The sequence below is a fragment of the Cebidichthys violaceus genome, unplaced genomic scaffold, assembly GCF_023349555.1.
Source record: "Cebidichthys violaceus isolate CVI_PGR_0920_01 unplaced genomic scaffold, fCebVio1.0.p SCAF_99, whole genome shotgun sequence".
NCBI lineage: Eukaryota > Metazoa > Chordata > Actinopteri > Perciformes > Stichaeidae > Cebidichthys > Cebidichthys violaceus.
The window spans coordinates 568,020-580,135 of record NW_027176985.1 but is presented as its reverse complement, the minus strand read 5'-3'; positions in this window follow the sequence as shown (position 1 = coordinate 580,135).

Here is a 12,116-nt window from a genome sequence, read left to right as displayed (position 1 = left end):
TCTCAATGCTCACATTATCCATGTTTTATTGAGACTGTGGGACTCAAAGAGCATGCTACATTCGATTTTGGGGGCATTTTTATGGTCATAGTTTAAAAATGTATAAATGAAGAGTCAATTGAAGCTGAAGTGCAGTTTTGAATAAAATAGCTATACAACAACTTCTAACCGCTACTTCAGAGAAAATGATTGTGAGACTCCACAGTTACTTTCATGCATTTGTTTTTCTGGTATTTTGTTAGCTTCATGAAGTTTTGGTAATATGGCCAAATTTCTTGAGGGCAGTTAGATACTGAGATGTTGGCATTTAATTTATTGGTTCCTGTTCCACCTTGGAAACGAGGTAAGCTCAGAGCATACAGTCTTCTTTTGTTCTCCTCTGTATTTCTGCTCACATAAGCATGGCCAGTAGTAGGTACATGGTGTGCTTCCGTCACTCCCCCTCCTCTTCCTTTCCTCCTCCTCTTCTTTTCTTCCTTCACTGAGGAAGCAGATGGTGTTTAGTGTTGGTCCTTTTCCTTTTTATAAAAGGACCTACAAGATATTCTTAGCCCAGGGTCTGTACAGGGTAAATGTGACTAAGGGAATGGAAGAGGAGCTTCCACAATGACTACACCCTACAGCAGGGTATTTACTACAGAATGGGTTTCTGTCAGTGGTTCATAGGAAAAGGGCAGTATTGTGCAGTCCAGTCACTGGGATCTGTTCATATTTCCCCATTGTTCCTTTCTCAATTTTCTCTCTGGTTCCTTCTCTCGCTCCATCAGTCCGCTTTATTTTCTTCTACTAATCTGCTGTATCTCCTCCTCCCTCCCTCTCTCCCTCCCTTCGTCCCCTCTGTGTCCCTCACTCTCACATCCTGGGGGACCCTCATTTCACCATCATTGCCCCTCCCCTCCTCTCCGCTTGGCCCCTCCTGTATGCAAAGCAGGTGTCAGCCAGGACAAGAAGGACAGCGACGACCTCACAAAGGAGGCGACAGGGTCTTGGGGGCGAAAAACACACACACACACACACACACACACACACACACACACACACACACACACACACATCCTTAACACGTGCAGTCTCCTTCTCTGTCTCTGCTGTACGCCCTCTCTATCTACATGCACTTCACACATATGTGCTCCCTTTCTTTTACTCAAAGGCACACAGACGCACAGACACACACACACACACACACACACACACACACACGCACACACACACATGCACACAAACAGCTCCCGTGGGCTGGGCTGGGGCTAGGGACAGGGAGAGCTGGAGCTGTCTGTCTGTCTGTCATTAGTATTCCAGCAGGAGGCTCCTGGCCCGGCCAGACATCTGAGCGCAGCAGCCGCAGCAGATAAAGAAGAAGCCATTAATCCACGGAAGATTACCAGCACTGATACTTTATCCCACCGTAATACAGCAATGCTACCAGACTCATTCCATTTACAATGCCGTCAGAGGAAGAAAGAGGGAAAGAGGAGGTAGAGAGAGCAAGGCGAGCTCACCTTGTGGATGGAAAGATGACAAGACACGCCGAAAGCCAGCTTCCCTTTCTTAAGTCTCGTGATTTGAATTTCTTCTTTGATGGAGCAGGGGCTGGGAGAATGTGTGTGTGTGTGTGTGTGTGTGTGTGTGTGGTCTTGCATTTGATTTGTAGATGTTTTGAATTCAGAGTGGTCACCCCCTCAAACCACAGATGGCCACTGTTTTAGAAATCTAAGTTGGTCCAAAGAGCAGCTGGCTATCTTTTCCTACTCCATGCTGTGCCTGTTTAAAGCTAATATCCTTAATAAGTGTGCTTGTATGGGTCGCTGCATGCGTGCATCGCTGATTGTGTTCCAAAAAAATAAAATAAAAACAGCACTAACAAGCAACCACACCACACTGCAAGACCCTTACACCAAAATGAGCGGCATTCTTTTAAGGTGCGAGATCGTATCCAAAGATGCAATCATCAGTCTTGTGATAAGACTATCAGCACAGTCTGGAGAACATGATACAATAGAGGCAATGTGTTTGAAGCTACAGTGAAACAAAGGAAAGAGGAACAATAGCTCAGCAGATGTAAGAGATTAGATTAGATTTATAGGCACTAACTAATATAGCCCAGTCATGGTTGGGATTTCTGGATGATGAAACAAAAACCAGAAGGAGGCAGAGAAGTTGACTCAACAAGCAGCGATGACAGATGAGCTGAGGAGAGGTGGAGACAGATAAAGGAGACAAAAGGATCCTGGGCCAATGGGGAGGAAAAAATGAAACATTCAATAGAGACAGAAAGAAAGATGAAGGTGCAGAAGGGAAGGAGAGAGACAGTGGGAGCAAAGTGTCCACCGCTGGTACAGTGCTGAGCTCATGTGTCCTGTGAAAATCCAATCCCTTGGACTTGGCAGATAGTGTTACCATGAGAACAGCAGAGGGGTTATTGTGAGGAGAGAGAGAGAGGGAGAGAGACAGGGGGAAAGGCCAGACTTGCTCCAGCAACCATCTGTTACTCCAGTTTACCCTGGCACTGAGGCCGACCTGCATCTGGAAAGGAATGTACAAGTCTGACCATGAGGAAGGTTGCAAAACAGGACCAAGACATAGGACTGACCTGCAACATCTACATATCCACTACTGCTGAAGTATGTTTACATATAACCACCAGCTGTTGCTAACTTAGGTTTATTGTATTTGTTGGGTAGTTTTCCATTTCAAGACCAGATCTCCACATTGTGATTTTACTGCCAACACAGGATGAAGATCTGGAAACACCTGTTTTAATTGTACCAGGTTCACGCTCCACTTGAAAATTTAGTACAGTCATATCGAAGCACTGCTAGGGTTTTACCAATTAACCTTTCAGACACTACCAAGGGCGTCTCCTTTAAAGAAAAAAAAGCATGACTAGCTGAGCTCCAAGTGCTACCAATAGCCAGTGTTCCCACTGTGGTCACTCATAAAAACAAACTGATCATTCTGTCTGGCTTTTTTTTGTTCCTCATGGGACAAAGTAGGCCTAAACATTATAAAATCAAGTAAGAGCCAAATAAAACAAAGATGTGCACGGATCTCGCTTCTCTCTGACTTTGTAAGAGAATGTTCCAGAGTCGAGCAGCAACAAGAGGGAAATAAACAACTGCAGCAGTGGTAAGATTTTAAGATAAAGATAAGGCCTGGTGTCCTGGTAAGATCTTTCAGTATATGAGGCAACAGAGAAGCATTTCCTGGAGGAACTGCAGTGACAAAATGGATTAGTGAATTGCAAAAGCAATGTGTTCCATGCTAATTCAGCTAATGAGTCAGATGTGTTTGCTTCAATTATACTTCTTTAAGGAGTTGTGTCGAACCTACAGCAGCTATGTGCTTAGGCTCTATAGATAGTGGCTACCACATGGTGAACGCACAATTTGTAATTGGTCAACGTGGGCTGCTTGTGTTTTTATCTTAAAAGTTTCTGATGCTGTTGGAGATTGTAGTCAAGACAACATAAGATGAGTTGAAAAAAAAAAGGCTCAGTTATCTTCTCCTTTTGCATAATACACAACCAGCAAAACCATTTCCACTTCAAACCTTCTGCTCACCGCTCTCCATCACAGTGAATGCAACAATGTGAATATGCACCGAGTAGTCTTATATTCAGTAACGAAACAAGGCGGACCTCCCACCCATTGCTTGTATCACAAAGCAATGAAAGAATGTAAATACAGGTACTGTAAGGACCATAATTAAAACACAATCCAACCTGATTGCTGACAGTACATCCGTCTAGTGTTGCGATGGTGCTATCAATGGGGGAAATACATACATTTAATAGTTGAACTATGAATCAAAACCTTAAGTATCTGCAGTGGGGCTACTTTCAATCCCTTGCATCGACCATGAATCTGGATTTAGTTGAGCTTGACCAAGGGTGTTGCACTGAGACTTTCCTGAGTGACCTTTCTGACTAAACACAATACAATAAAAATACAAAAGGCCATTGGTTGCAATGATTCCAAAGTAAACATTCCAAAGTTATCCACCAGGAATGTGTGCTTGCATGTATGTGATTGGCCAACGCAACACCTTCAAATGATGACTCGGCTAAAAAAGGGCCAAAGTCGATCAGAGCATGACCTTAGGGTAAGAGACAAGTAGAATTATAAAATGCAGAATTTAACTGCACAACATCTGCTAGTATAGACAACAAGATCAGCAATGCCTACATTCCATTATCCATGTTAAATTAACCACTAGTAGTCAATCGATAATCAAGGCTATAGTTGTGTGTCTTCTTACGGCGGCGTGACGAATCAGAGAAGGACACGTCGTGAGATTTGCACAACAATCTGACTCAGCAGGTAGCAGTAGCAAGGGTTTTCAACCCTGTTTGTTTTTTTTAGGGGGTAAATATCCAGGATAGTGAAAAAGATATGAGTTTTAAAATGGAAACGTAGTAGTGTGGATGTAGCCTAAGAAGACAACCACTTAGACTTATAGTGATGGAGCTCCCAGACACCTGAAACCCAGGAAGCCTCCTACATTTACATCACTGTACCCATCCAGTCTCAGAGGACACAGAAACCTGAGATCCACAGGTCAATCTCAACTTAATCAGGGAGAGAAAACAAACATCTACTCTATTCTAGGTCCAAAAAAGAAAAGATCTTCCATAAAACAAAAGCATTTATTTGCTACTGGGCAACCATGCATAATGAACAATATGGTCTGGTGGGGAAAAAAACAATTGTTGTGAAGTGCTAAATGGATCTAAGCTATTCCTTCGAATGTCCATACAGGAACAGAGGTCAGTACTTCATATTAAGCCTTAAATCCCCTTAATAAATATCTGATGTGCTTCGAATTGAAAATGACCACTTGGACAAATGTCAGGTGCTGTAACCTTTAAATTTCACCTTCAGAAGGACTCACATTCATGGGCTCAAAGCATTGCAAAAAATGTTCCTTTTCCTTTACACTGCATAGACAATGAAGTAAAGGTAGAGCAAAGCAGCTCTTATTGATGTGCAAGGCTCCGGCCTGATCTCAGCTCTCTAAAGCACCAGTATTTATAGTTGCTATTTCCCAGTTTCGCCCACTTGTTTTCAATCATTAATCTTGACTATCTCAGGAACAGTTTTGTGCTCATGTGAGGAACTCTTCATCTTGCGGTCCTCCCCGGCATCAATGCAGGCAAAAATGTCTGGGTATGATCAAATAACAGGGAGTCAATGACATGAATGATGCTACTTTACTTTACAGTAGCATTTACATACCTGAAGAGATTTCAACCTAATAATCATTTAAAAGTGAGTTTATGGTATCTAGGTATGAGATGACTTGTATAGCGGTGGTTCCCAACGTCGGTGCTGTGGCACCATGGGGTACGATTTGGTTTCATATCCTAAGTATTTCTGACATTTTGATTCAAATGCTCCTGATTGGTGCTTAGATATATATGACATAACCTTTGTCCAACTGTGCCCAATCAACTTAAAAAAAAACACACACACAACAAACAAACAAACACAGAAATCTCTCATGTGAACAAACTAAATTTGGCAGAACATTCTGTGATCATTAAGGACCTCATCGCTCATGATTACAAATAAACCACAACTAATTGCTTTCTTCTAGCTATTCATAACAATTGGACTGTTCCCCCTCTATCAGTTCGGGTGTATTTGTTTGTTTTATCGTATCCCAATTTGCTAATTTTCCTGGTTCCTTGATACAATCATAACAACAGGATCCAAAAGAAAAAACAAACAAACACAAAAGCAGCTGATCCGAATACAAAACCATAAAATCAATAACACACCGATATTAAGAAAATCAATAAATGGTTCAAATGACCAAAGATCGTATAAACACAATATAGGTAGAGTGTCAAACAAGCACATACAAATGACAGCTAACAATAACAACAATGTTCAAGGACACAACCATCCATACAATTTGTGAAAATGAATCTCTATTTGTTCCTTTAAAGTGTACCAATAATCACTAATAGTGTTTTGTAGCCATTCAACAGATGCCCTGATAGAAGCCCTAATCCTAGAAAAAGAGCTTTCCTCGAAAACAACAGGTGCATAAACCATCCAACCATGTTTCCAGCACACCTTTCCACCCTCAATCACTGAATTAAGTTTGATATCATTCATTTACATTTTTATCACTGTATGACGGTCTGCAAAAAACAAAAATGATCACAATCAGTCGTTATTAGTACAGCAATAGTTTACTTTTAATGATAGCGTCTCCTTCTGAGTGATCTAGTTTTTGTGGTCTCCGAGGAAGGAAGTTCAATTCCCCATCCATCCGTGACCTCCACAATTAACTCAGCGACCAATCATATCAGAGAAAGATGGAAGTGGATGTGAGCCACTCAGAACTCTGGAGACTTCAGGTCCTAAATACTTCATCATCACTGTCATTACCAGACATAGACCACAAGACTTGGTGTTACTGGGGAGAACTGAGGATGAGATTATCTGAGGGGAAAGGTAAAAAGGTTTTTTAGAAGTATCTGTGCGGGCTGTACAGAACACAAAACCTCATATTGTGTGTGCTTGAGATGTTACAGCACCAAGCTTCAAACTTCTGTCAGTCGGTCATGATACATAAAAAAAAAAAAAATCTACCAATCTATAATTCTGTCCACTAGAAGAAGGACACTTATGACTGTCTGGCTTTTCACCTCATACCTTTGAATCATTTCTTGCTCTCTCAAAGGACCAGAGTAACGCTGTGACCGAATGCGTTGTCTCCTCCCACCCTCCTTTAACATCATCTGCCAGTGTCTGCTTATTTAGTGGGCTGTTTAGTCGATTGTGGCATGTCGCCACCTCCCACAGAAAGTCATTGATTTCTTCTTGGGAGACACTTTTGTGTGAGCGTAAGGGAGGGTGGGGGGCTCCCTGGACGGTTGTCTTTAATCAGGAGCACTGAGCGGTGTTTTTGTTAAAGGTGGGTCTCCAAATAACATGACTATTTTCAGTGAGTTTTCTATATGACAATTTCCACAATGCATGTGAAGAACTACTTTTAACGCGGACGGATGTGGTTCCAGTGGGTATTTGCAGGATGTGGTTTTGATGGTTTTGCTCTGGGGTTGCATGAAATGTAAAATGATGTTTTTTTAGGTCTCTGTCTCTTTGTGGACAGCAATGTACAGCTTAATCCAGTTTCCATAGAAAATGTTCATTTTGTTTATGCATAATTTGTTTTCCTAAGTCATCTAGGTTTCTCAAGACAACATGTTGACCATTTCAGCCTTGTGGCATCATGCATCTTTCTCATATGTATTTTTTTAACTTCTATCATGTCATCCAGTGATGATGTTCTTCCATTTTATACCAGGAAAGAGGTAAGAGGAAAGAAAATTGCATCGTTTAAATTGTGATCCTTAAACACGGATCAAGAAAAATGTCTGGGAAAGCAACGTTCTCACAGACACACTCACATTAATAACACCACCTGCGGTCAGCACATCTTTTGAGTCTCGACCTGATCTTCTCTCCTCACCCCATAATCTCATCTTTGTCCCACAATGCACTTCCTGCCTCCTCACCTCATCCTGTTTCCTCTAAGCCGAGAACATCACAGCATTGCTTTGAAATCAGGAAATGAAAGAAAGTCTCAGTATTTGGCAGAGTGAGGAACCATTCTTCCATAAACGCTGTATGATAAAGGTTACAGAGTCACAGTAAGATATAGAGCACCACTGTTTTCAAGAAAGGGCTTATTCCCATTGGTGGATGGCTTTTTCCCATTGAGTAAAGCTCCCATTGAATGATATGGCCTGTCTGTGTTGACAGGCTGGAGATAAGGAAGTGCCCTCAGGTATTAGTTGTCATTCCTTTTCACTGAGAAAAGCAGCTGAGAGTAGCTACCTTATTTTTTTTCCCCTTTCTCCTCAGTGGAGCACCTTTCCTCCTCTTTTGGATGAATAGAGAAATTCACAACAACAAAGCCTTCCACTCTCATTAAGTCAGCCGCAAAGCCAAGCACCACCAAGGAGCACAATATCTGAGGCAGATGAGTAATCCCCCGGCTCGATCTAGAAGCTGGTACAGAATTTCAAATGTTCATAATAACTGCCGGAGAAGGAAGTGAAGGACACACACAAACACGCAGCCCATACACACACACACACATACACTGCTTTCACGTAGTGTGGTGTGATGAAAATGAATCTGTTATTGACCATTAGCTCACTGCAGCAGAGCAGAACTAAAATGTCCTTCATCTCAGAATGTCACACTGCGAGTGTATATTTGTGTGCACCAGCTCCTCAAATCCAATAGCTTCACAGACAGACATTGACTCTCGACTGATTGACGATGTAGTGACCTGAGCTTTCAAGATGACCATTTAATATCAAATTAGACCGCTTCATTTGAATTGAGAAATGACCTCATGAGGTAGCACATTAGATAAAATACACCTACATTAAAAATGTATATGTACAATACACTGTAATTAGCCGCAGCCCTGAGAGATAAATAGGCCTTAATGGCTTCTACTCAATGGAAAGCAATACATTTCAATGCTGTATTTCCTTCTTTTGCATATTCAGCAGTAGAACAAGAAGGTAGCTGTAGCTGGTGAGAAGGCAAATGCTATTGGTAAAGCCATTTAGCTCCTGCCCACTTTGGAAATATGGAGCTGAAATGTAGCGCTGAGTCAGCTCTTTTTGCTGGGAGGATGAATCATTCATCATGGCCGCCAGCACGGTCCAGGACCGGGATGGAGGGGTGGAGGGACGGAGGGGTTGAGGTGATGAGGGGAGGTCGATCAGGACCTGATGGCAAGTTCCTCTGCTGACTCCACATACAGACAGTGAGGCTGGTTCCTGATGCGCCTCCCATCTTATAATGAGAGGTGAAGGCATAGTTTGCTGTGTAAAGGTATCGTGAAACCCGAGCAGAGAATGAAGACATGATAGTGCATGGGGGTGTGCCCCACCGGCTAGCTCACAGCCGTAGCTCTTAACACTGTGAGCTCAGCACTGTGTTGAGTGCACTGTTAACACTGTTAGCACCATTAGCTGTGAGCCACTGGCTCAGCGTCGCCATGTTGAGATCCTTGTGTCAAAGGTAAGCGTCTTTAAATGTCAACGATTTCAAAATGATTTCTTTCTACAATATCAGTAAGAGAAAGACTGTGGTTTTGGCAACTAAACTTCTGTACAGTTAAAGTGTAATTAATGTCTTCCAGGAGGCACTGTTTGAAATGTGCGCCTGCTTCCTGTATTACAACAGAATGTTGGCATTAGACATAAATCATTACATACAGAATCATCCAATATGAACATAATACCTAAGGATACTGGAGTGAGAAGAACATGGCGGCTGTGAACAGAGCGCTGACCTCAAATCCACACTGAGCCAGACCTCATCACTCAACATCAACCTCACTAACGCTCTAATTGCTGGAAGGGAGCAAATCCCTACAGCCAGGTTTCAAAATATTGTGGAAAGTCTGAACAAAAGATTGGAGGCTTTTTCAGCATCTATTTCATGGTTTTGAAATGAGATCTTCAGCAATCACATGTGGATGTTATATTTGGGTGTCCACATACTTTTGACCATGTAGTGCTTCTGTTTCTTCTCCTTACGCCTTGTTTGTAGAGCGCTACATGTGACGTGCTCTAAGGAACCTGCCCACTGTAATGTGCCTCTATCAGCTCTTTGTTTTCTCCTGAGAGAGAGAGAGAGCGAGAGAGAGAGAGCTTAGTTACATCCTGGTAGGACAACCTCACCCAGAGGGCTGGGAGAAGACGAATGGGGAGGGGAGCAGACAGAAAAGAGGAGAGGAAAGCAGAAGAAAGGAGAGACGGGAAAACAGCATTTTAGGGAATATGAGGAGAGCAAAACTGAGCGGAGTCGAGCTTAGGGGAGGCATCAAGTGACCTCCTCCCTCTCCATTGTTAAAGAACATAAGAGTGAGGCTGGCTAGAGGCCACCAAAGGGGTAGAATACATTAGAAACCAGCCAGAAAGAGAAGGGGAAAAAAGAGCGAGACAGAGGTAGAGAGAGCTTTTCACGTTGTAGTAATCGCAAACACTGACTAAACAAATAATGCTTTTTACACAGACATTCAGGTTGAGCTGTATAACTCTTGCACAGGTCAAATTGTATGTAAACTGGGGAACATGTGTGTGTGTCTGTGTTTTTGCTAAATGTGAGGACATGTGGTGTCTTCAAAGGGAAGAGTTGCAGAGAAAGAGAAGGAAGTGGATAGTGATGAAGGGTAAGGACTGGATTTGTAAGGATGATGAGAACAGGAAGAAGAAGTACGACACAAAGGAAATGTGTGGAGAGGACAGGGAAACAGGTGGCGGTACGATGTGATCGAGACAGATTAACATGTGGAGATCCAACTCTGAGGATTGCTGCTTCTAGGTAGTACTGCCAGCAACCTGGAGATAACAATCAAGATTGTTGAGATTGTTGGATTATCGTCTTCTACACAAATCAGTCTGGTCATTAACCCTTGATCATTAGTGGCTGAATCCCAAATAAATTGAATCCCTTAAATTCCTACAGGGTAGCGAGACGTCTGCGTCGAATTCAAGGGTCTGTGCCTTCCCAAAAACAAACCAGTGTTACAGTTTGTGGAGATGTGTCCTTCCAGAGACAGAATTACTTATTATCCTGATAGCTTTATTGAGTGAATGCCAGTGTTCAGTGCCAACACAGGAGTTAGCGTGACCTTCTTTATGCAGGGAGACAGAAAGTCGGGGCATGGATGTTGTGTGGAGTGTCTGACCGTCAGGTCAGAGTGAGTTGTTTATTTGCCATAACAACAACCTTATCCTGGCAATAACCATATTAGTTACCGTGCACAAATGTGGCCCAAAGGGGGAATTTAAAAAGCGTTGGTGTCGGACATAAACAAACGTCTTCAACGGAAGATAATGGGGATTTCTGCAGGACTGAGTGTTGGAGGGCTGTGTAACACATCTTCAATTAATTCTTGCATTTTGATAAACTGTCACTCTAACCTTAACAAAGTGTTTCAGTTGTGTAAACCGAAATGTACCTTTACACCACAAGCGAGACTTTTAGCAAAATTGGCACTGGATGTAAAAGAAATGTTTCATCATTGAATGTAATCTGGGGTTTTCAAGAATCGTCCAAAATCGACATTCTTGTCTGAGCGGTGGGGTTGCTACACCATAACCAAAATCTTAATCGCTAAATCAAAAAAGATGAAAACAAATCTTCATACATCATCTTGGAAAGTCCAGCATTTTCCCCTCACCAATCCGGCTCCGTTTTCACAAATCAATGACTGAAAACATCCTCAAATCCTCTATCCACAATCTGGTTCTAATCTGCCTCCTCCCATAACAAGGACAAGCTTCAACATGGTGTCTGCGCTGATGAGTGGGTGAATGGCTGTCAGCTGCCCTCCACGAAGGAGCCAGGGTGACACAGACAAAAAAAAGGGTAGGAAGGATTGCCACCGAGCCTGCACAACCAGGCAACCATCTGCTCCAAAACCCCTTCCTGAGGGATACAGTGCCTCCTCTTTACAGCCCCCTATGGAACCGACTGTAAACCAACCACAGTTACTGTTAACATGCTGCTTACTGTAAACCGAAGCTTGTTTTGCACAGTGACTGTGAAAAGCCTCTGCAGTTTATTTCAAGTTGTGCAATGCTTTGTAATCATTAATGTTGTGCTTTTATATTCCACTTTTATGGATGACTAAATACATCCGCTATCTTTGCAACGCGGTTACACTAAATACTAAATACCAAAGGTAATTTTGTTGAGTGGAACTGTCTACAGGGCCGTCGCCAGGATTTCACAATTACTGCAGTTATGAGTCCCTCTGACACTCTCCCTAACCATCACCACCACAAAGAAAGTAAAACGTGTAAAATATTTAAGGATCCCCCCAGACATGTTTAAAGATGTATAAAAATACTTGGCTTGGAATAATAATGTGTCTGATATAGTTTTTACACAGTAGTTTGTGTGAATCTGTGACTGTGTAAATATTTTTTTAAAAGCTGCTGTTTGCACGATGCCTTTGTGTCTATGTACACGTTTTAAACTAAGATTTAACAAATGAACGTGAAAACTCTGCACGTACATCATTGTGCACAGTGAAGCTCGAACATCCAAGTGAACCAACAATAA